The sequence below is a fragment of the Camelus ferus genome, chromosome 5 (assembly GCF_009834535.1).
Source record: "Camelus ferus isolate YT-003-E chromosome 5, BCGSAC_Cfer_1.0, whole genome shotgun sequence".
Lineage (NCBI taxonomy): Eukaryota > Metazoa > Chordata > Mammalia > Artiodactyla > Camelidae > Camelus > Camelus ferus.
Window position 1 is genome coordinate 10,630,483 of NC_045700.1, and position 25,834 is coordinate 10,656,316.

Consider the following 25,834-nt stretch of genomic DNA (forward strand, 5'->3'; position numbering starts at 1 on the left):
AATGTGCATTGGGATTGGAACCAGGTCTGTTTAAATTCCTGACCTTGCCCATTCCATCCTGTGGCCTCCCCAGGAGAGATATGAGGTAGAACGACTGGTAGAACCTTTGGGACTTGGGGAGTGGCTGGTGTGGAAAGTAGAGGAGGAGGAGGGATGGACACTTCAGTGGTTCTTGCTGGAGTGAGTGACTGCATTGATGACAGCATCAACCCCAGTAGAGAATTTAGTAAATACAGTATCAGGTTAAGAAAAAGCATATTCCATTTGAGTATTTTGCAAACATTCAATTTATGCATGGTTTTCTTATTTAAGAAAAATTAAGCATACCTTTACCTGTATGTTTTCTGTTTAACAAATAATGCCAAAATATGTACATAGGCATAATGCTTTGTTTTGGTGTGTATTTATTTTCCTTATTAGAAAGTTACATATAGGACTATTTCACTCAAACACAGATTAAAAAAATAAAAAAAATAAAATATGACTAAAAAGAGCTTTTACAAGGAGTGAAGAAAGATTGGTTCAAAACATAGAAAACTTACCAGTGTACATAATTCACAAAGTATGTAAAGAAGAAAGAAATTATGCTATCTGAATAGATGCCAGAAAAGCATTTGATGATGTGCAATCCCTTGCATGAATAAAAACTAAGAATAGAACAGAATGCCCTTAATCTGATGAAGGTTAACCACAGAAAACCTACTAATGGAGAAGTGTTTAAGCAAACCTACGAGATGAAAAGGACAAGGAGGACCACTATTATATTCAGAATTGTCCTGCCAGTCTTATTGTAGCCAATGCAATAAGAAAAGAAAAATAATGAGAACCACAGACATTGGAAAGGAGGAGACAAAACATTCATTTGCGGACAGTATGACTGTAAGAGAATCAACTGACAAGTTAGGAGTCCTAATAAGAGACTTCAACAGTGCTTGATAATAAACTTGAAATGTGCACAAAAGCTATAAAAATGTTACTAGAGGATATAAAAGACCTAAATAAAGAGAGAGATACTACATGTTCATAGAAGGAAGCTTTGGTGTGGTAAAGGTATAGAGCTATACCTAATCTGTAATTTAGTGCAACCTCAGTCCAAATCCCAAAGAACTTATATTGGAATTTGGCAATCTGATTTTAAGATTCATTTGGAAAAGTAAATGTGTAAGAATAACCAAGATCAATTTGGAGAAACAAAAAGAAAGCGGGATTGCCTACCAGATGTCAAAATATATTTTAAACCTGTAGTAATTAAAACAGCTAGGTTGTGATACAGAAATAGGCCAACAAAATCAGTGGAGTAGATTAGAGTAGAAACTGACTGATGTATATGGAAACGTAGAATATAATAAAGGTAGTGTTTGTAATCAGTGGGGAAAAGAAGGATATTTAGCACCTGGCTAGGCATTAAAAATATAATTAAGAACACTACTTCCTACCATTCACTAAAATTTCAGTTGGAGTAAATAAGCATGCAAAACAAGATGATAAACTTATTAGAAAAAAAGGATTGTTCTTATGACCTTGGAGTAGAGATGGCCTTCTTAAAACACAACATACAGATAGCATAATTTGCTGAATTTGATGTATGTATATAAAAAACTAAATTCCCCCCCAGAAAAAATTATAAGCAGAGGTTGAAAGACAAGTGAAGACTGGGAAAAATTACTTACACTTAGAAAGTAGACAGAGGATTAGTTTCCAAAATATGTAAAGAACTCTTATTATAAGTCAATAAGAAAAGGATGAACCTGAAACAGAAAAATGGGCATATATTGTAAAAAACAAATTTGTAAAAAAACAAAAACAAAAACAAAACAAAACATATACGGCTTAGAAAAATGTGAAAAAGATGCACATCCTGTTATTCAAGGTAATTAAAATAGCAGTATCATTTTCATTCATCAAGTTGGCAAAAAGAAAACGGTTTGGTAACAAGTATTGGCAGTGATGTGTGCCCGCACTGCCGATGGGAGTATAAATTCATGTACAGTCAAACTCAGCAAGCAGTTTGGTGTGGTATGTATTAAAATAGCAAATGTGTGTTTTCTATTGGCCCAGCAGCTCCAATTCCTAAAATTTGTCCCAAAGAAATCCTCTCAGGCCTACAGAAGGAGGCATTTATAAGGGAATTCATTGCAGTCTCATTTATAGTAAAAGAAAAAAAAATGCTGTGAACAACCTAAGTGCTGTCAGTAGGAAAGTAGCTAAATAATGTTTGGTTTATCTATATTCTGGGTTACTACTTAATCTAAAACAATGAGAGACATTCATGTGTCTGATATGGGACAGTCTGAGTCATCTTGATGGATGAAATTGCAGAGGGACTCAAACTGATGTCATTTGTTTAAGAAGCACAAAATGATTATATATGTATATAATGTGTATATCTATGTAGGTATATGAATACACACATTGTGTACACATACATACATATACACAAAAGAACACACACCGAATTGATAACATCAGTTACCTCTGGGGAGGGGACTAGAACTGGGAGGCAAAGGTGGTGAATGGCTGTATCTGTAATGTTGACTTTACAAGGAGAATGTATTTGTCTTAATTAGTAAAACCTGATGCATGTGTAGAACTTGAAAGAAGCAGGAAAAAAAAAACCATGAGGTAATTGCCATTAACATTTTGGCATATTCCATCTGGGTTATTTTTCCCATGTATTTTTTTTAATGTTTCTCATCTTTTTGGTGTGTTTTAAGTTAGATGAGTAGTATCTGCTCATTAAAGACAACCAACTCTAAGGTTAAAAAGTAAAATTCCCCTTCAGCAGTCACCTCTTTGCATGGCTTGGTTTATGCTTTAAGAGTTTTTTTTCCTGTACATATAATTTAAATGTGCATTTTATTTTATTTTTAAGCAACTTTATTGTGGTGTAATTTCTGTACAGCAAACTACACATATTTCAGGTGTACAATTTGATGAATTTTCAAAGTTGTATATATACCTATGGAACCACTACCACAGTCAAGATAGCTAACATTTTCATCACTCCCCAAAAGGTGCAGATTTTGAACTCCCAGTTTATCCCTTCCAACCCTCTTCCCCCCTGGTAACCATAAGTTTGTTCTCTATGTAAGTCTGTTTCTGTTTTGTAAATAAGTTCATTTGTGTCTTTTTTTTTTTTTAAGATTTCACATATGAGCAATATCATACAGTATTTTTCTTTCTCTTTCTGGCTTACTTCACTTAGAATGACAATCTCTAGGTCCATCCATGTTGCTGCAAATGGCATTTTATTCTTTTTATGGCTGAGTAGTATTCCATTGTATAAATATACCACAGCTTCTTTATCCAGTCATCTGTCCATGGACATTTAGGTTGTTTCTGTGTCTTGTCTATTGTAAATAGTGCTGCTATGAACATTGGGATGCAGGTGTCTTTACTTTGCCCAGGAGTGGGATTGCTGGATCATATGGTAAGTTTATTTTTAGTTTTTTAAGGAACCTCCATACTGTCCTTCATAGTGGCTGCACCAATTTGCATTCCCACCAACAGTGTGGGAGGGTTCTTTTTTCTCCACAGCCTCTCCAGCATTTATCATTTGTGGACTTTTTAATGATGGCCATTTTGACTGGTGTGAGGTGATACCTCACTCTAGTTTTGATTTGCATTTCTCTAATAGTAAGTGATATTGAGTATCTTTTCATATGCCTGTTGGCCATCTGGATGTCTTCTTTGGAGAAATGTCTATTTAGATCTTCTGCCCATTTTTTGATTGGGTTGCTTGCTTGTTTGTTTGTTTGATACTAAGCTGTGTGAGTTGTTTATATATTTGAGAAATTAGTCCTTTGTCCATTAATCATTTGCAAATATTTTCTCCCATTCTGTAGGTTGTCTTTTTGTTTTGTTGATAGTATTCTTAGCTGTGCAGAAAACTTTTAAGTTTAATTAGGTCCCATTTGCTTATTTTTGGTTTTATTTCCATTGTTTTAGGTGCTGGTTCAGAAAAATATTGCTGTGATTTATGTCTAGGAGTGTTCTGCCTATGTTTTCCTGTAGGAGTTTTACAGTATCAGGTCTTACATTTAGGTCTTTAATCCATTTTGACTTACTTTTGTATATGGTGTTAAAGAACGTTCTAATTTCATTCTTTTACAGGTAGCTGTCCAGTTTTCCCAGGACCACATATTGAAGAGACTCTTTTCTCCATTGTATATTCTTGCCTCCTTGGTCATAAATTAATTCACCATAAATGTGTGGGTTTATTTCTGGGCTTTCTATCCTGTCCCATTGAGCTATGTGTCTGTTTTTGTGCCAGTACCATACTGTTTTGCATACTGTAGCTTTATAGTATAGTCTGAAGTCAGGGGACATGATTCTCCCAATTTTGTTCTCATTTTTTAAGACTGTTTTGGCTATTTGGGGTCTTTTGTTTTTCCATACAAATTTTAACATTTTTTTTTCTCTGTAAAAAATGTCATTGGTAATTTGATAGGGATTGCACTGAATCTGTATATTGCCTTGGGTAGTATGGCCATTTTAACAGTATTGATTCTTCCAATCCGAGAACACAGTATACCTTTCCATCTGTTTATGTCATCTTCAGTTTCTTTCATCAGTGTCTGATAGTTTTGGGAGTACAGGTCCTTTGCTTCCTTGGGTAGCTTTATTCCTAGGTATTTTATTCTTTTTGATGTGATGGTAATAAATGTGCATTTTAAAGCATTATCATTTGATGTATGTATTTAATTTTTTTAAACTCCTTTTTTATTTATTAAACATATTTTTATTTATTTAAAAGTTTTTAGTGGGGGGAGGTAATTACATTTTGTTTGTTTGTTTATTTTAATGGAGGTACTGGGGATTGAACCCAGGACCTCATGCATGCTAAGTGCATGCTCTACCCCTGAGCTGTACCCTCTCCCCTCATTTGATATATTTTAAAACGTCATTCTCTTAAATATGGTGGAGAAGTCTCATTTTCTTTTTGAATCATCGTTGTGTGCCAGACACTGCATGTGTTTTCTATATGAAGTCCTCGAGTTGGAGAGTGCTACAGGTAGCCCCGACTGTGAAACGGAGAAGATGGTGCCCACGTCACAGAGTCTTGGGGATCACGTGAGAAACAGGGGACTAAGCAGGCAGGGCCTGGTGCGAGGTGAGTGCTCATCCAGTGTCTAATGATACTCATTGTGAGCAGCGCAGTAGCATCAACTTCATCTTGGAGCCAAACACCCTGACCCTCTCTGCTATTAAGCCACTTGTCCAAGGCCTAAAATCTGGTAAGTCAAAGAGCAGGTTTCCTCTGGCTTCACATACCTCTTTCTGCTACTCTTTGAAAACAAGAGGCGTCTGGCCTTTGGAGAAACATGGTATGAAAGTTGTCAACTACCAGCTGAGGGACAGTGTCCCATTTTTGTTGATTGGCACCCCTTCTCCATGCATTTTGATCTCCACCAGCACGATGGTGGGTCTTGGGCCTCTTTGGGCCTGAGAAGTCCCCATCTCTCACGTTGAAGAGCTAAAAGCTCATTGCTACTACCAACCTCTCACTCCATACTTCCAGCGTTTATGGGAGTTGGGGGAGGAGAGCATGGCTTTTGTCACTTTTTTTCTATCAAAGGAGATACATGTATTCAAAGAATCAGACCTGAGACCAGTTCCCCCACACCCAAATGTGCATTTTGGGTTATAGCACTAACACTGACTTTTTTTTTTTTAATAGGATCTTTTTTTTTTTTTTTTTTTTTTACAAGGGGGAGATAACTAGGTTTATTTATTTATTTAGATTTTCAATGGAGGTACTGGGGATTGAACCCAGGACCTTGCGCATGCTAAGCGTGCGCTGTACCACTTGAGCTACACCCTCGCCCCAACACTGACTTTGGATAATGGCCTTTGGTGACTCATTTTTTGATCGTTAGGGAGAGGCTCATATAACGTGTAATGATTTAAAAGAAACATACAGGATGTGTGTCATAGTGCTCTACAATGTGGGTTTTTTGAGAGCAGTGACCCTACTCTATTCTGTGCTTCTGGTTCTTCCCATGAGTCTTCAGTAAATAATGTCATTCACAGGCAGCAAGATTTAAGATGGATAAAATCCATTTCAGGTCCCAGATGATGTCCTGTGACTCCTGAAATAAGTGAAGGCAAATCATTTGGGGCATGCAGACCATTTGCGGAATGCTGCCTTGATTTTTAAGCTTTTCGTTTTAGCCTCATTCCTCTTAAGTCCAATCCACAGGAAAAAAGCCACCACCAATATAATGATATTCTCGTGGGTCATCAGTCAGCAGAGTACTCTGAAGGCTCTGCTCCTTGAACAAGGCTAAGGCAAGTGGTAAGGATGAGATCATGCAGGTTTTTTCCCCCCATTCTCACTTGGTGGGAAGTGAGAGCCAGAAAGATGGAGAGCTGTCATCTTCAATCCTCTCATTGTTAAATCCTGTTGAGTGAAAAGCAGAAATCTCATTTAATTTCCTGATCATTGCCCCTCCCTCCTTCCTATAACCCTAGCCTTGGGCCTGTGCCATCAGACTGCTAATCGCCTGCCTCCCACCCCCCTGTTGCAGCTGCAGGATCCAGTGCCAGTCCCCCCTGTTCCTTGCAAACTCAGCTCCTGGCTCCTGCCAATAATTCTCCTGTTGTAATATTGTAGAGATCAGCCTTCCAGTACCACGGGGCCCTCAGGTCACTGGCCAGCTCAACTGCAATGTACTTACCTACTGTCTTGGCCACCTACTCCTGCAGTAACGTTGGCCAGTCATCAGTCACCATACCCGTCCACAACTTCATCTCAGTATTCCGCCCATTCTCAAACCACTGCCTCCTGTCTTTCCGATTCCCTGTAGTGCCCCCCTCCTAAGGTTCTTCAACCCTGGCAGACCTACAGCTCACTGACCTAACCATCTTTTCACCATCCCTCCCCGTCACCTAGTTGAGATTCTCTGGTCTTCCATCATCATTCCTTTGTTCAGACTCTCACTTCCCTTACCGCCCCCATGTCCCTGGGTTTAATTTCACTCTCCACCTCCACAGCTGCCCTGGGATAGCGGCACATGACCGGATAAAAACACATTGACTGACAAAGCTTTAGTTCCTGACCGCTAAGCTCAGATCCGTCCCTAACACTGCCCTGCAGATCTTGCACTTCCCTGGTTCCATTGCTCCCCTCTGCCCTCAGTTCTAACACCTCCTCTTTTTCTAACTCTGAGCTGCTCTCCTTGCTTCCTATTTCACTGAGAAAATAGAAGCCATTAGAAGATAGCTTCTGTTCCACCACCGTGTCCCCCTCCCTGTGACGGTGGTGAACTCGCAGTGCCCCTTCCTAAGTCTGTGCTCTACTTGTGTATCCATTCCTGTCTCTTGAGTATTTCAAGCACCAGCACAGCACTTGCCCCCCACCCCATCTCTGTCTCCTGCATCTTCACATCTCTCCTCTCTACCAGATCACTCCCACCAGCGTATAAATGTGCTGCAACATCTCCCATCTTCACCCTCCCACAATACTTGTCCTGTTTTCCCTTCACAGCCAAGTTCTTTAACGGTTATCCACACCCTCTTTTTTCCCCTTTCTCTCTTCTCATTTTTCCCTGAACCCTCTCCAGTTGGGTTTCCATCTGCATCAATCTATAGAAATGGGTTGGGTCAAGATCACCAATGATTTCCCTGTTGCCAAAGAAATAAGATTCTCTGTCTTCAAATTACTTAACCCATCAAAAGCATCTGACACTGAGATTCAGGGGACACCCTCCTTCTTGCAAACACTTTCTTCATTTGGCTTCCTTGTGCTCTCCTGGCCACTCATCCTGATTTCCTTTGCTTATTCTTCTTTATCTCCTTAGCCCTTCTACTCCCGCAATGACCTCACGCATCTCACGACTAAAGATGTCAGCTAGATGCTGTGGACTCGTGATTTTATACCACAGCCCAGTTCTCTCTGATGAATGAATCCCATGTGTGTACACCTAACTGGCTACTGTCCATTTCCATCTCCTTTGAGGTGGTTAATAGGTGTCAACTAACAGATATCTTGGACTTTAACATGTCAGAAACCGAGCTTCGGAGCTTTCTCTCCAAACTTGGTCCTTCCTCGGTCTTCCTCAACAAAAGAAAGAACTTCAGTTGTCCAGAGCATTCAGGCCACAAACTTTGGAGTCACATCTTTTTCCTCTTATACCCCACATCAAGTCCATCAGCCAGTCCTGTTTGCTCCACCTTCAAGATACATCCAGCATCCAGGATTTCACATCCTGCCCTGGTCCAAGGCACCAGCATCCCTCGTCTGGGTTATTGCAGTAGCCTTCGCACTAGGCTCCCCGATCCCACTGCTACCCCACTACCATTCTCCACCCAACAGTCACAGGATTCTTCCAGAACGTAAGTCAGGATCCCATCATGCTTCAGCTCAGAGGAAAAGCCAGTTTCCTGCTGAGGACTCCAAGGCCCTGTGATCAGCCCCTGCCACCTCTGTGGCTTCATCCAGCATCTCCCTTCACTCTGCAGTAGCTGACTTAGCCTTGGCACTCTTCTTGGTGCGTGCCAGACATACCCACACCTCAGGGCCTTTGCACTTGCTCTCCCTGCTGCTTGCAATGCCTTTTCTCCCTGTTCTTTTTGTGGACTGTCCCCTGATTTCTGCCAGGAGTCTGCTCGAATGCCAAATGAAAGACTTCCCTGCTCGCCCCGTCTAACTAAAATAGCAAATACCAAACTACAAATTCTTGAGGCACATCTCATAGCAAAGGAGACCCAAAGTAGACTGGATACATTCTAGGAACTTCTTTACTTGGAAGAACAGTCATCCAGATTTGTATACTCATGTAGACTGGCCTCTGGAGTAATTGGTCAACAGTCCATAAGGCATATGTGTTTCAATTAGAATTGAGGAAGTGAGATTAAAAATCTTGTTAACAAGTGTTTATTGGGCTGAACCTGATTGTGGCCAGAGCTGCCTATCCGTGCAGCTGACAGCTCTGTACGGTTCCTGTGTGTGCCTGGAGGCGATCCTGCGCCTAGTGTAGAGGCTTTTTTACAAGCTGGAAAAAAACCGGCAGTGGCAGTTATTCAGTCGGCAACATAAGTGTCCTAGATTGTCATCTGTTTCTGTTTGAACTGTCCCTGGAAAGCTGAATAGAAAACTGAACAGTAGATTCTACAACTGTACAAATTACAGCAGGATTTTTTTTCCCCACTTGCCTTAAAGCAAAGTTGCCTGTTTTAAAAGTGACCTAGAAGTGAACTTGTGGTGACATTTAAAATTATACAAATTGAAAAAGGCAAATGGTGCACTTTTGCATGTACTAGAATTATTTATCTTTCAGTGTTTGCTTTAGGCAAGCGTGAGGAGGAAGAAAGAGTGGTGGCTTTGAAGTCAGACAGCCCTGGGTTGGAAGGACACACACACTGGCACCTGCCTGGAGGTGTGACCTTGAATAAGCCCCTGGGCCTCTCCCATCTCAGTCTTTTGCCCTGTTAAATGGGGATAATAACACTGACCGCCCAGGACTGCTCTGAGCTTCAGTAAGATGGCTTAGCTCGTGCCTGGCACACACATACTCTATTCTGGGGGGAACTATTATATTACTTTTTTTTACAAAGAAGACCATTCCTCAATTTAGACAGAGAACGAGGTTATCCTGCATCAAACATTGGACAATAGAGCCAGGCCTTTCCAGGCCTTTCCAAGCCAGGTGTTTCCTTCAGAGTGCCAACTCTCTCTCCACCTGCTGACTCCTACAACACAGTCCAACACTGTTCTTGGGACCCGGGGAAGAATTCATTTTTCTTTTTCCAAAACTCCCTCCCATCCCATTCCCTTTCCTGAGGAGATTTGCCCTTGGATGCTACTCACCCTTAGCACGTTACCTTTCAAATGTTTCTGGTCCATGTCTCCTTTCTTCTGGTTGGAATTGTTCCCAATTAGGACTGAGTTAATTAGCCATAGCAGAAGAATTTAAATTCCCTTTTTGAAAGAATAAGGCCATCCCCTTCTCTCCTCTCTGGGCATAACTTGCTTAAAATGGGGATGGGGGTGTAAAATGAATGGATTCCACAGAGGTGGATACAAAGTTTGTTTAAACAAATGCCATCTTTGGGAAGAACAATCTTGCCAAGGCAGGTTTTGCCATTCGAATTTTCTAGCTACCTCACCCAGGCTTCTTTGTCGATGCTGATTAATGCCTGCCATTAATCTGAAGATCTTATAGAGCACCTCTTCCTCCAATATAACACCTTTCCTGCTGTTTTAGCCAATCCATTACACGGAGCAGAAGTCCCGGCGGCAGGTCAGGTGGAGGCAAGTCTCCTTTGGACCCAGCTCCGTCTGTCTGCTGTCTGCCACCAGGTGTCAGCAGAGGCTGCTGGGCCTCAGAGCTGCCAGAGGGGAGAGGGCTGGGCCCTTCATCAGTGACTGTGATCCGTGGGGAGGTCTGTCCACTTGTCTGGTCTACCTCACAGTCCTTCGGCTGAATGTCAAAGCCTTCAGCCAGTAAACAGGATGGGACGTTGTCCTTGTGTGCAGCGTGATTGTGTGGTTTCTACTGCATAACATTTTGATTTCTTTCAAAACTCGGTGCCTAATTATGTCAAAGCCAGTACCTACCATTCATCAGTTATACCTCTGTAATCTTCCTTATTTCTACAACGAGTATCAATCATGTGTTCACGTTTTGGAAAATATTCCTGCTTATTTGTTGAAGCTTATTTTTTTTAAGCTAAAGATTGAAAGGTGACAAGCACGTTTGAATAGATCCTTTGTTAAAAGCTTCCAAGTGTACTGCATTCTATGCAGCTTCATCTATTTGTCTGAGGTGAGATACTTAAACCAATTCCTCCCCAGACCAGCGGTATTAGAGAATATGTTCTGCCTGGTGGAAGGCCTTGGAAATTCTTTTTGTGAATCTTAAAGCAGTGCCCACAGCTCTGAGAGCAGAGAGTGACTCCCACCTCAAGGGCACAGGAATTACTTTGCACGAGGTGGCGTCTCTCTTCCCTTCTGAAGGCTGAGTGTTCTTACACGTGATTAGGGAAGGCCATTAACTGAATAGCTTGCAAAAATCGCTGTATTTGTTTCTGAATTACTTTAAAAAATTTAGAACTATCACTTTAAGTTAGTGAACAGAATTAGAAACCAATCTGCCTTGGCGCAGAATTGCCTCTGTGGATTCTCTACACGGTTAAGCTCCGGTCTGGCCATTAGAAGAAAACTTCGGGCAGAAGGCTGAGTTGGCGCCAGGAGCTGGGCTTGAGGATAGGTCTGAGGTAGCAGGGTCTCTTTATAGCTTTGGGGACTTCTTGGATGTCTAATTTCAGTCCCCAGTGCTGTCAGTGCCACTCAGCTCTTTAATGCATGTACCACAGCTGGTAGATGCTTCTGACACAGGAAAAATGTGGGGCGAGAGGACGGCTGTGTCCCAGGTCTCTCAGTTGAGTCCCCGGGATGTGCCCCACCAAGTGTGGGTCCTTGGCTTCACGGAGGAAAGAATTCAACAGCTAACCACAGTTGAGTAAAAGTAGATTTATTCAGAGAGATACATACTCCATAGACACAGTACAGGCTGTTTCAAAAGGCAAGAGAAAGGCCATGAGGTGTGGGAGCTGGGTGCTCAGTTTAAAGTAAAAGGAGATACACGCTCCGCAGACAGAGTGTGGGCCGTCTCACTCAGAAGGGAGAGCGGCCATGAGGCGCGGTCTTACTAGTTTTTATGGGCTCAGTTACTTCATAAGCTAACAAGTGGGAGGATTATTCCAACTACTTTGGGGAAGGGGCTGGGATTCCTAGGAATTGGGCCATCACCCACCCTTTGACCTTTTAAGGTCAGCCTTGAAACTGTCCTGGCACCTGTGGGAGGACCATTTAGCGGCTGTTGTATTTCAATGAGTGTATACTGAAGCTCCAGGTCTACTGGGAGTTGAATCTTCCACCATCTTGGTGCTAACTGCCGTGTCATTCTTTTAATGGTTGTGCCCTGCCCTCTTCCCGCCTGTCTCACTTCCAGACTAAGATGCTCATGAGAGACTTGGTCAAGTGTAAGATGAAACATGGAGTCTGGAAGGAGAGAGGAAGATCCAAAGATGATTTATTCCAACCCCTCCCCAGCTCTCCCTTTTTCAGATTCTTACAGCCCTGGGCTGAATGGGACTCCCCTGATATGTTGAGCATCATATGGTCTTCAGTCTCCCATATTTGATGGAAGTGTGTTGGGGCCTGTTGTGCAAAGGCCTGGTGATTGGCCACCAGCTCAAGGGGTGCTTGAAGGGTTGAAAGCAGAAGCAGCTTGAAGAGAAATGCTTTAAGTCTTTCCTGAAAGCCTTAGTTGGTCAGGCAGATTTTGGAAGGGAGGGCGGGGGAGCCTGGGGGCTGGAGTGATTCCCCAAGGCAGGAGGGGATGGGGAGGCCTGTGGTTCTACCACGAGCAGGTGTCTGCATTCTTGGGGGTCCTGACCTCAGAGACAAGAGCTAGCCCTAAGCAGGGGAGCACCCTATCCCCATCCAAGACCCCAGGCCTCCACTTCTCACTGGGGCAGCCCGGTCATTTGGCTTCTCAGAACCACCTGCGTTGAGACAATAGGCATCTCTGGGGAAGCCACTGTGAACCAAAGACTAAGAGTCTCTGGAATGCTTTGCCCCAGGACCTTTGCATAACTCTGATTTAGAGGACAGGGAAACTCAGTTATGACTGAGGTTGAATTTCAAGCCACATGGGGACTTGGAATCAGACTTCAAAAAATTTTAAGAAATAAGAAATTTCTTTTACACATGTGTTTGTAATTCATACACACTATACCAAGTTGGCCCAACCTGGTATTTAACGAAGGGCCAATGTAGCCTTTCCAACCAAAACGAGAATTTAAAAAAAGTGAAGAGAATGAAATTCTACTTCCAAATTGTCAAAAGAATGTACCTCTTTTTTTTTTGAGAATTAAAAACAAATCTGTTTGATTTTTACCAAGTTAAAGAAATGTCCAATAGTACTAAAAACTTTGCACTATAGTTCCCTGACCTAACGCCTCTTCCTAGTCTCAGACCCCCAGAGGAGCCATTTTAAACCCTTTTATCAGTTCCTTCTGCTACCTAGCTCCGTATTTCATCCAGTAGGCTCTCGTTCCTGCTTGATTTGTCCATTTCAGGAAGAATCTATGGATTTCCTGTTATTGAAAGGAGTTGACTCCCCTGTTTTAGGTAGGCAAGTCATGCTCCTTTCACCTTGCTGCCCTCTGTTCTCACACTGGTTTTGGTTTTCAGTTAAGTCAGCATCCAGTGTTTGCACTGTTGTAAGCATAGACCGCGATTGTGCCTTTTCTTGGGAGCTTGTAAATAATTTTCCCCTTCACGTGCATAGTTGTCCGTATACTTAAACACACTTTCCCCCATCAGATTGATCTAAGCCTTTTATTAGTTTTTTTTCCTCCGACTGTTGAGGCCTATCAGATAGCCTGCTGCTTTCTGAGACCTCTGTCCCGCTCTGGTCGGGATGGGTTGCTCTTTGGGTCTTCTGTACAAATACCACGGTGCGCTTCCCACTGCCAGCATCTGGGGCTCCTCTTCCTTATTTCCTGTACTCGGATTCCTGACTCCTTCATCATTTTCTTTCTTGTTTCCCTCACTCACTGCCTCTAGTAGTCTCCTTTTTTAAATGGGTGCATACAATATACATGTTAGAGAATGTTTGCAAGGGTCTGTTTTTCTTTCAGACACTGTTGGTGGGGATTAAATGCACGGCTGAGAAACGCCGATGCTTAGAATTTGGAAGGCACTGTCCCACTGCTTTTAGCTACAGGAAGCTGTTGAAAGAGCTGATGCCATTCTAAGTCTTATTTCTTTGTTTGAAAACTATTTTTTTTTCCTCTCTAAAAGCTTTTAGAATATTCCATTTATCCCAAGTGTGCTGAAATCTCACAGCCTTTTGCTTTGGTAAGGGTATGTGTTAAATCTTGGGCGGAGCGTTTGGTGGACCAGTCTAATCTGGAAACTTGTGTCTTTCAGTTTGGGGACATTTTCTCGTGTCGGTGGATGATTTCTTTTTACTCTGATTTCTCTGGTCCCTTTGGCATTTCTATTAACCAGAAATTGGGCTTCCCAGATTGCTCCTCTAAGGCCTTTGTCTTTTGTCTTCTGGTTTTCCTTTCTAGGAAATTTGCTAAGTTTCATCCTCTTACTTTTCTATTGATCTTTCTTTCTTTCTTTCGTTTTCTTTTTTTTGGAGGAGGAGAGGTAATTAGGTTTATTTATTTATTTTAGAGGAAGCACTGGAGATTCAACCCAGGACCTCGTGCACACGCTCTGCCGCTTGAGCTATACCCTCCCCTCTGTTGATTTTTAGAGATTTCTGCAATCATGTTTTCAGTTTTCAACTTACAGTTTTCTATTTCCTTTCTACAGCGTCCTTGTCTTCTCTTATGGGTGCAGTAGCTTCTTTTCTCTCTCTCTCTCAAGATGTTAGTTGTGGTTTTATTTAAATTCTGCTCCTCGCATTGTCTCTGTGTCCTCTGGGTTCCTTTGTCCAGTTTGCTTTAATTTCTTTCTCATGTGGTAGAGTTATTTCTCCAATGTCTGTCAATTATATTAAAGCTTGAGGTGCCAGACAGCTGCTTACAAGCGCTCTGTGCGTGGGTGGGGCCTCCTGAATGATGCTCTGGGTCCCAGAGTCCAGACCCGAGGCTCCCAGGTTTCGGAAGGTGAGTCAACCAGCTTCTTCTCACTTCCTGTGAGCACCTTATTTGGAGCTTCTCAACTCTACGCTGGCAATTCCTATTCCTTGATCCACTTTCCATCTCAAAACTGGGATGACTTCCCTGGTCCCTCATGTCTTTTGTCCTGGTCTCTTTGTCTTCATGGGCTTATACCTCTGTTATCCCCTTACCCTCACGACAGCGGAGTTTCCAGGGGAGACACTATAACGAATAGGGTCAGTCTATCATGTTGAACTGGAAACCTGCTTGCTTCTTTCCCCCTTTTTTTTTTTTCTAAAAGTTGAAGGATGATTTACATACAGCAAAATGCAAGGATCGTAAGTGTACAGTTCTACGAGTTGTGACAAATGTGTAACCTCCATCCCTATCTGTATCTTTACAGAACGTGCCTCCTCCTCCCCTAGAAATGTCCTTTGTGCCCTTTTTCAGTTCCCTTCCTGCCTTTCCACTGTCAGAAGCCATTGTTCTGATTTCTGTCACCATAGATGAGTTTGGGGTCCTCATTTTTGTATGTTTGCGGAAAGTATGTATATGGTACAAATCACTCTCCCAACTTACCTAACTGAAGAACAACTCTATTATTATAAGAAATTGGAATTTAAGTGAGAGCAATTCTGTTGTATTAAAAAAAAAAAAAAGCACAGAATTTTGTCCAAATCGAACCTCCTCCTTCAGGAGTGAAGAGAGGTTTATTGTTATCTCGAAAGGCTTTTGAGGAAATCAGTTTCTTCCAGAACCACCAGAACTTCATATCACAGATTTAGTTAAAAACTTAAGTAATCAAAAAAGATCCTTAATCTCTCTGAACAAACATCACGTCCTCTTAACAGAAGTTCATGCTCCCCTTTGTTCTGAACAAAAACTGAGATGTTCCCCATGGTTTTCAAATGTTTATCTGACTTCTTATCAAAAAATACATGATCAGCCACCCTGTGTAGTGCCTTCTGACGTGTGGTCAGAAGGCCCTTGAGGCAGGGACGGCAGTGAGGGTGGATCTTGAGTGCAGAGAGGACCTGTGATATCCGTGTGTTAAGGACTGGAGTGTTCTAATTGCCTGGCTTCTGGCTGCTGGGGCTTCCTTCATGTAGACCTTCCATGAGTGACGAAAGCCATATTTAAAAATGCCAAGTCTGAGTATCTTTCCCCCAACAAGGGTCAGCAACCTCTGCAGGACAAGCTGGACCATGTGAAGAGAGACCGAGCCAGGTCTGAGAACAGCTGGCGTTGAGCCCGTGGGCACTAGATTTACGCACTTAGTTACCCGTCTATTCTGTGATGGCGCTGGGGCTCGGAGCTTGCTCACGACCAGCTATCACGCTATCTTTGTCAGGAAGGCAGGAAGGACTCTAAGGGTAAAAGGGACGTTCCTCAGACTCACCAGCTTTACTAGAAAAATTTTTCCTAATTGTAGCTGGAGTGAATGATATCCTTCTTTGCCTTTTACTACTTCCTTCTTTTATTTTATTTTATTTTTTAAAGTTTTTTTTTATTGATTTATAATCATTTTACAATGTTGTGTCAAATTCCAGTGCAGAGCACAATTTTTCAGTTATACATGAACACACATATATTCATTTTCACATTTTTTTCTCTGTGAGCTACCATAAGATCTTGTATATATTTCCTGTGCTATACAGTATAATCTTGTTTATCTATTCAACAATTTTGAAATCCCAGTCTATCCCTTCCCACCCCCCACCCCCTTGGCAATCACAAGTTTGTATTCTATGTCTATGAGTCTATTTCTGTTTTGTATTTATGCTTTGTTTGTTTGTCTTTTAGATTCCAAATATGAGCGATCTCATATGGTATTTTTCTTTCTCTTTCTGGCTTACTTCACTTAGAATGACGTTCTCCAGGAGCATCCATGTTGCTGCAAATGGCGTTATGTTGTCGGTTTTTATGGCTGAATAGTATTCCATTGTATAAATATACCACATCTTCTTTATCCAGTCATCTGTTGATGGACATTTAGGCTGTTTCCATGTCTTGGCTATTGTGAATAGTGCTGCTATGAACATTGGGGTGCAGGTGTCATCCTGAAGTAGGGTTCCTTCTGGATATAAGCCCAGAAGCGGGATTCCTGGGTCATATGGTAAGTCTATTCTTAGTCTTTTGAGGAATCTCCATACAGTTTCCCACAGTGGCTGCACCAAACTGCATTCCCACTAGCAGTGTAGGAGGGTTCCCTTTTCTGCACAGCCTCTCCAGCATTTGTCGTTCGTGGATTTTTGAATGATGGCCATTCTGACTGGTGTGAGTTGATACCTCATTGTAGTTTTGATTTGCATTTACCACTTTCTTCTTTTAAAAAAGAAATCTCCTTATTGTTTTTTTTTAAATTGAAGTATAGTTGACTTACAATGTTGAGTTAATTTCTGGTGTACAGCATAATGATTCATTTATATATCTATAACATAAATAATATGTTATATAATCTATATTACATAATATATATATTGTATATATAAAAGAATATTCCTTTTCATATTCCTTTCCATTATAGGCTATTACAAAGTATTGAATATAGTTCCCTGCACTATACAGTAGGACCTTATTGTTTATCTATTTTATATATAGTAGTTAGTATCTGCAAATCCCAAACTCCCAATTTATCCCTCCCAACCTCTTTTCCCCCCCAGTAACCATAAGTTTATTTTTCATGTCTGTAAGTCTGTCTCTGTTTGGTAAATAAGTTCATTTGTGTCGTTTTTTTTTTTTAAGATTCCTCATATATGTGATATCATATGGTATTTTTCTTTCTCTTTCTAGCTTACTTCATTTAGTATCTCCAGGTCATCCATGTTGCTGCAAATGGCATTATTTTATTCTTTTTAATGGCTGAGTAATATTCCATTGTATATATATAACTTTTTAATCTAGTCATGTGTCAGTGGATGTTTAGGTTGTCTCCACGTCTTGGCTGTTGTAATAGTGCTTCTGGGAACACTGAGGTGCATGTGTCTTTTTGAATTAGAATTTTCTTCAGATATAAGCCCAGGAGTGGGATTGCTGGATCATATGTTAAGTCTATATTTAGTTTTTTGAGTTATCTCCATGCTGTTTTCCATAACGGCTGCACCAAACTACATTCTCACCAACAGTGTAGGAGGGTTCCCTTATTTCCACACCCTTTCCCTTTCACTGCTTTCTGATGCCTCCTCAAGATGAGGGAGCTCAGAATTTCTGGAGTTAACCTCTCACAAGACTGCCCTCCCTTTCTCTTTCCACTGCCACTGTCCTGCTTTGGGCCCTCATCATTTTTCATCTTGACCATTGAGACATTTTCCCATCTGGTGTCCTTACCTGCAAACTCCCATCCATCGAGTCCCTCCATCATGCGTGCTACCAGGGTAATCTTTTATTTTTATTTTTTGGGTTTTTTTGGGGTGAGCAAGGTAATTAGGTTTACTTATTTAATGGAGGTACTGGAGATTGAGCCCAGGACCTCGGGCATGCTAAGCATGCACTCTACCACTGAGCTATACCCTCCCCTCCAGAGTAATCTTTTAGAAATGCAAGTCAGACTGGGTCCCTCCCTGTTTCAAACCACCTGATGATGGGTCCCCGTGTTCCTTCAGGATAAAAGTGCACACTCTAGTGTGGTGTGGGGACTTCTGGGTTTAATCTTGAGGCACATCTCCAACCTTTTCTCTCGTTGTGTGAGTTGATACCCCCCTCCCAGCTGCCACAGCCCTCCTCTGTCCCCACCACCTCTTCTCTCTGGACACACCATGCTGCTGTGGTTTCTCCCCTGTTCTCCAGAATGCTCCACTCCACCAGACAAACATTCATCTTAGGAGACACCGCCAAGTATCACCTCATCTCTAAGATCTTTTCTGACCCCACCCCTCACCCCCTCACAGCCAGTGGCCTTGACTGTGCTCTTTTTGGGTCCTCACCAGGTCCTGGCAGTCCTTCGTAGTGCTCATAACATGCCATGGCCTTGCTTTTTCACACGCTGATCTTCCCTGCAAGATAGGGCTCTCCTGGAGTTTGGGGATTGGGTCTTGTTTGCTGTTGGAGCTCCCCTGCCTGGCACATATCAGGGCTTAATAAATGTGTAGCTCTGTTTATTTATGTATGAACAAGTGGATTTGCTTTCCTTATTGCATCATGTATTTTTCTAAAAGTTAACTTGGCTTTCTGGAACTTCTATTAAGAAATTCATATACCAGCAATAATATTTAGATAACTCAGCCTGTGCCAAGATTGCTGGATGAGATTATCTGTGACTCACAGGGAGGGCCACAATTTCTGCTTCTTTTTTATATTGTCTCCATGCCCTGACAGGTTTGGATATGCACTGCCTGTTTGAAATGTATCTGTTGATTTGAATCGGTGAGGTGTTGGCAGTGGGACACAAAAGACAGAGAAAATATAGTCCCCTCTACTGAGGACCTGGTATGTAAAAAGGGAGACAGGACAGATCCTGTGGGATATATATTCTCAAAAGAAGCCCCATTAAAACCAATTACTGAGATTTTCCTCCAGAGTCCTCAGAGATGCTTGCACAGATCCCCAAAGAAGCCATCCGGAGTTGGATGACCCTGACGAAGGTCTTCCTTCACCATATGATTTGTTGCCATAAAAATAAGGAAGGAATTTCGAAGCAGTTAAGGTCACTTTGTACTGAGACAATGGCATTCTATCAAGTTAAATAAAATGTCAGCTGATAGTTACTGTGTCATTCTTTTCAACTGATTTTATGCACAGGAGATGAGTGTATTATATATATGTATATGTAAATGAATTGGATTTGACTAAATTACTGATTTTTAAGAATTTAGTAAGAACATGCAAACAAATGTGTGTAATTATTTTAAGAAACCCAATAAGGAAATTCTAAGAGGACCAGTGTTTACTGAGGATTGTGGTGGTGTTTTGGATAGGAATGCCCTTATCTGATCTTCTCCACAATCCTGGGACAACACTATCATGTCCCCTCCTTACAGATGACAAAACTGAAGCTCATTAATTTGCTGGGGGTCCCTACAGCCACTGTCACATACAGCCCATAGAGAGTTAAATCTAAATTTATTCCTGTGAAATTCTGGGTTAAGTCCTTTAGAAGATTATCAACCATAAGATTCTGTTGGCAAATTCCCATGGTATATTTGTTTCTTTTTATTTTTTTATCCATGTGTATGTTTTTTAATGTAATCTAACAATTTTTATACAATTATTACAGTTACTTTCCATTTAGTTATTACAACATATTGACTGTATTCCCCGTGTTGTGCAAGTATATCCTTTCCCAGTACATGTTTTTAAGTTTTAAATATGAAAATTGTTTTAGCCATTAGGTTGCAAAAAAAAATTCACAGTATACAAAATGAACATGGGCCGCTGTACTTTAGTATTTCCATATGGTAAGAGCCTGAGAAACCCTGAAGCAGTATTCTTGGGTTGGAGGTAATTTGAGAATATATACCTAAATCAGTACTGCACAAACCCAGTGACCCACTGAGGTCTCTGGGGGATTCTGTGTGACACAGTGACACGGTAGTTAAGAGCAGAGGGTCTGGTGTCCATATGACTCTGGGCGATTTACTAAAAAAGTTGTTTAAACCCTTTTTTTTTAGACTTAAAAACTTTTTTGAGGGGCTAGGGGCGATAATTGGGATTGAATGATTGATTGACTGATTTAGCAGAGGTACTGAGGATTGAACCCAGGACCTCGTGCATGCTAAGCGTGGCACTCTACCACTGAGCTATAAACCTCCCCCCTGTCCAGTTTGCTTTGAGTCCCATTTTCCTCATTGTAAAATTAGGCTAATGGTGCCTACTTCTTGGGGTGTCATCACATGTCTGTCCAGCACAGTGCCTGTTCATGCTATGGCTCAGTAAGGGACAGGGAGCTCTTGTCATTGGCTGGATATGCATTCTCTTTCATGCCAGTTAGCAGGGAGCACTCATCTGGTTATGAGAGGACACGGAGACACTGAGGTTGGGTTCTGGGTAATTATGGAAGGCTTCTAGGAAGTCCAGCATTAGGAAGGAGAAAAGATGTGGCTGAGAGGAGGAGTGAGCATGATGTCTGAAACCATTTTTACATCATGGGTGAGCAGAAAAGCCAGATTCTACCAAGAAGCTGATTCTGGATGTCTTAGTTGTGCTCCTGAATGTCTGTGGTCATTCCATCGTGCCAATAGGGATTGTATCCTGAACTTCCTGGCAAGTCTCAGTTTCCAAGATTTGGTCCCATTGTCAAAGCCCGATTTCTGATTTTTGGATTTGATAGTACGGCATCTAGACATGGAAAAATTTTCCAGTGCCAGCCTTTCAACACTAAAATAGACACAGGACATGGTGAAGAGAAAGGGGAGAACTGGGAGCAGGCGGGAGGGGTGCAGGGAGGACAGAGGGAGGAGAAAGTCAGAACCAGGGCAAACCCTGGGCTATCTGCCCAGGGACGTGGGGAGAAGGGGGTGGCTGTATTGTGGGCAGGTGAGCACATCATATAAACCCAAGCCTGGGAGGGCAGGGCGATGCCAGCAGAGGCTGCAGAGTGCTGACCTGTGTACCCTCTTGCCGTCCGCTCGCCCCTGCTGACCCTTGGTGCCTCCAGAGGCATCCAGCCTGAAGCCAGCTTCTCTCCCAATCCCTGGGCCTCCCACTGAGGGCCCTATCAAGAGATTTTCTGTACTGAGGGGCATATTAGGTTCTCACTCAACTGAGAACGCCCCCATTAGTTATTCAAGACACTCACTTAGGTGGCCAGCATTCCCAGCTCCTCCTGCGCTCATCCACAAAGAGAGAACCTCTGAAGTGGACATGCTCAGAGGGACTAAGAAGAATTCTCCCAAGGGCAAGAATGTTGCCTCCTACCTGAGCCTTGAGGTTTATTTAAAAGAGTGAAATGAGAGCGTTTTTGTGATTCTGGGCTTCATGCATTTACCCTATTCCCCATCTCATCACACCCTTCAGTGCTATGAAATTTGGATTATTTTTTAATCTTCCCTTCCCATTTTTGTTGTTTTGGTGTCGAGTTGATTATGCAGTACTGTGTGCTCCAGGGATGGAGCTCTGCTTGCTAAACATCACCTTGAATCCTCTTCTGGAGGGAGGCTGTCCAGGGTGCTGACCCCATCCATCAGGGCCCGTTGAGACTGACACCTTACAGGCGCTCTAACCTGGGCCACACAGAACAGGAGGTCCAGTGGTGCCAAGATCCCAAATCTACGCTACCCCTCCAGCCGTCCGTCTCAGGTGACACTGGTGGCGGAAAGAATAAATACATGAAAATTAAGCCTGCTCTGCCTGCAAAAGAGAAGAGAAGGCAAGTTGGCTGTAGGCTGTCACCTGGCATCACCTGCTGGAAGTGCTGAGTCACCTCAAGACAAAGGATGGAGAGGAGGCTTAAGTGACAGTCCCACTGGCAGCGCCTTGTACTACAAAGCTTCAATTCAAAGCGAAAACGAAGTCTCTGCATCAGAGCCAGCCTCTCAGTGGAAGATATTTCACTCTCAACTCAGGGATGTTGGTGAGAAATAGATCGACCCAGGAATGCCTGGTTTCATTTTTCATTTATATGTGCTTCTTGGGACACGTCTCACTTGCCCAAATTTTTATGTCTTAATGGTCTTAACAGAACTTTCCAGAGCACCTACAGCCTATTCCTTGTGTATCTGGGGATGATTTCTGGTAGTGGCCCAATGAGAAAGTTACTCTTTGCTTCACTCACCCTCCTGGTCTTCTGGTTGAGTGAAGAGGGGGGCCTCACTCTGGTGTCAGGATGTCCTTAAGATTTCTCTAGCCTCGTTCTGTCTTGTCTGTTTTATAATTATAAAGAGACCAGGGGCACTCCACTGAGCTTTTTAGCAGGTAAATATCTAGCTAGGCTTTAGTAATCCTATTTTGTTTTTAAGGTTTTATTTGCCTTAAGATTTTATGGCCAGTAATACTAGCTTTCCATTTACCTTAGAGGTATTTATTTAGCAAACACTCATACAGCACTTACTCTGTGGAAAGCCTGTTTCAAACACTTCACAAAGAGACAGTCCTACAATTCTCATAAACCTTTGTGATAAGAACTATAATCACCCTCATTTTATAGATGGGGAAACCGAGTCACGAGGCGATTAACTCAGGTTAGGAAGGGGCAGAAGCGGTGTTGAAACCGGGGCTCCAGACTGTGTTCTTAACCTCTGTGCTGTGCTGCCTCTCCAGAAGGAACACTTTAAAAATTAATGTATTCGAGGAAAAAAGTGAGTTGATATGAAGAAAACATGGAAATGAAAAAATAAGTTTCGCGTGCTATTTGGAAATGGCAGAAATTGTGAAGGAGAACTAATGAGTGTGGCTAGGGGCTACCCAGGCCAGTGTGAGAAAGTGAGTGGACCACAGACGCGGCAGCTGCGCCCAAGGGGGTCACTGGAGCTGCAAATAAAACTTGCAGGTTGATTCTGTATTAGAGACGACCTGCTGCAGTAGATGATGTATCTGTAATAGAATGAATGTGCATCCACGGATACACATACACACACGCATGTGCACATGCATGCATACGTACACTGCTGCCTTTACAGCGGTTATGTACTGGCAATGGAGTTGCACAATTATACCACACAGCACACTCCTTAGTTTCTTTTTTTTTTTAAACTGAAGTTCAGATGATTTACAGTGTTATGTTAGTTTCAGGTGTACAGCAAAGTGATTCAGTTTTATTTATAAGTATATTTATATAACTAAATATATTTTCTCAGGTTCTTTTCTATTATAGGTTATTACAAGATATTAAATATAGTTCCTTGTGCTATACAGTAAATCCTTATTTATCTATTTTATATATAGTACTGTGTATCTGTTAATCCCAAACTCCTAGTTTATCCCCACTCTTTCCCCTTTGGTAACCATAAGCTTTCTTTCTATGTCTTGTGAGTCAGTTTCTTCAAGTTCATGTGTGTCTTTTTTGAAAAATTCCACATATAAGTGATATGTGGTATTTTTTCTTTCTCTTTCTGGCTTCACTAAGGATAATCTCCAGGTCCGTCCGTGCTGCAGCAAATGGCATTATTTCATTCTTTTTTATGGCTGAGTAGTATTCCATTGTGTATATATATCACATCTTCTTTATCCAGTCATCTGTCGATGGACATTTAGGTTGCTTCCATGCCTTGGCTATTGTAAATAGCTATGAACATTTGGGTGCATGTATCTTTTCAAATCAGAATTCCCTCTGGATATATGTGTTGACTGCTTAATTTTAAATTACCTCCTTCAAGTGATGCTAAGAAGGTATCTCCCAGTTATTCTGAAATTGATTGTTCTGATTGTGGATCCTCCTGGCTCTCAGTTATGCAGATTTTTAAAAAGCTGCTTCATGCTCAGCACCACCTCCAGTGACATGACAAGTCCTAGGAGGCTGCGAGCTACAGTAGGGGAGCAGTGGTGACTTGTTCACGGTTCTGTCCTAGAACCTAGCATGGTGTCAGGCATAGAGTAGGCACACTGTAACCACTTGTTGAGTGACTAACTGAATGAATGAATGAATGGCAGATGAAAGGGAGAATTACATTGTAATTTTTAATTCTGTGTGTGCAGATCTGATAAACTTGTTTCTCCTTTAGCTAAGACAGCAGAAGAGATGATTTATCGTACACATGTTACATTCAGCCACAACTGAGAACAGAACTAGTCCAGAATATCACAGATCCAGGGCAAAGGACCAAAAGAGACCATTTTGATACAAGCAAGATGGGTCTCTTAAAGGTGGTGGAGGCGATCAGAATGGCAATAGATGTTCCAGATCCTTTGAGACAAGTTCTAGACAGTAGGCATGCAGTCCAACAGTTTCTATCAGCATCCCTGTCCTCTGGCTTTCCTTGCTTCTGCTCCTGTGGCTTCCATGGGTGTTCAAGTTCACTTGGATCTCTGCCTCATCTTTCTTCTTTTGCGCTTCAGCCTGAGCATTTGATCCTTCCTCCGCTTTGCTCTCATGGCACGGAGGCTTCTCAGAAGATACCACCAAATGCTGAGAGCTGATAGACTTTTAATATAAACTTATTTGTAAATTATGAAACAGTAATGAAAAGTACACACAGCTTAAGAAAATAGCTTATGGGTACCTTCCCTACCCCATCCTCTTTGCTTCCTTCTAGATAAAAACCGTCCTGAATTCTGGATTTCTCATTCCCTTGCTTTTTTAAAAGAAAATTTTGGGGCGGGGGATTGTTTTATTTTTAATGGAGGTCCTGGGGATTGAACCCAGGACCTCATGCATGCTAAGCATGCACTCTACCACTGAGCTATTACCCTCCTACGCCTTGCCATTTTGAAACATTAGGCTATAGTTTCCATCCCTGCGTATCTCTGGCGTGCTTTTATAATCTGCAGGGATGTTAGTCTGCTCCTTATTTTTTCCTTGAATAACTGTATGGGATTTAACTTCAATCCTTTTCTGTTACTTATGTGTACATAATATTAGATTTCCTGAACTTATGGAAAACTCCTATAATCTAAGAGTTGTTCCAATTTTACAACTTTAGAGTACCCTCTTCTGTTGTTTTTGTTAAGTATTAGGGAACTGTGGCACCTGGCTTCCTGAGATCTCCTGACTACTTTTATCTGGATCCTCTTTTTATTCTTTTTCACTATTTCCCTGACCTGCTCCCTTCTTTAAAATTTAAAATTTTTTTTGCATTTTATTGAAATGTAGTTGATTAACAGTGTTAATTTCAGGTGTACAGCAAAGTGATTCAGTTACACATATACAAATATATATATTTTATTTTCAGATTCTTTTCCATTTTATGTTATTAGAAGAAACTGAATATGGTTCCCTGTGCTATACAGTAGGTTCTTGCTGTTTATCTATTTTATACTTAGTAATGTGTCTGTTAATCCCCAACCCCTAATTTATCCCTCCCCACATTTTCCCCTTTGGTAACCATAGTTTGTTTTCTATGTCTATGAAGTCTGTTTTTGGTTTGTAAATAGAATTTGGGGTTTTTTTGTTTGTTTTTTTTTAGTTTCCACATATAAGTGATATCATGTGATACTTGTCTTTCTCTATCTGACTTACTTTAATTACGGACCTGCTCCCTTTGGATTCTGCTCCTGGCAGTTCCTTCTAGTTGGGACTAGTCCTAGATGTGAGCCTGAGCTGGTCAGCTCTGAGCGCTTCTCAGGCCCAGGCTCTACTGGCCCTTCCAGGCTCCGCCCCTTGTCCCCACCGCTG

General features: G+C 41.8%; 1 protein-coding gene and 1 long non-coding RNA gene across 3 annotated transcripts in view; both read left to right on the forward strand.

The window, feature by feature from the left end:
- The window catches only part of C5H2orf76 (chromosome 5 C2orf76 homolog), a 67,756-nt gene extending 63,581 nt beyond the window's left edge, over positions 1-4,175 (forward strand). Inside the window, exon 8 of one of the 2 annotated variants that reach the window (XR_004319756.1) lies at positions 4,114-4,175. The gene's annotated coding sequence lies outside the window, so the exon portion shown is untranslated. Of the gene's footprint in view, positions 1-3,363; positions 3,424-4,113 lie in introns of those variants that run through there. The other variant, XR_004319757.1, reaches the window with a different exon arrangement.
- An 11,419-nt stretch (positions 4,176-15,594) lies between these two features.
- Positions 15,595-24,314, forward strand: LOC116663568. Its single transcript, XR_004319759.1, has 3 exons — positions 15,595-15,606; positions 20,514-20,518; positions 24,242-24,314. It is a non-coding gene; the product is annotated as an uncharacterized LOC116663568 (long non-coding RNA).
- Positions 24,315-25,834: the final 1,520 nt, after the last annotated feature.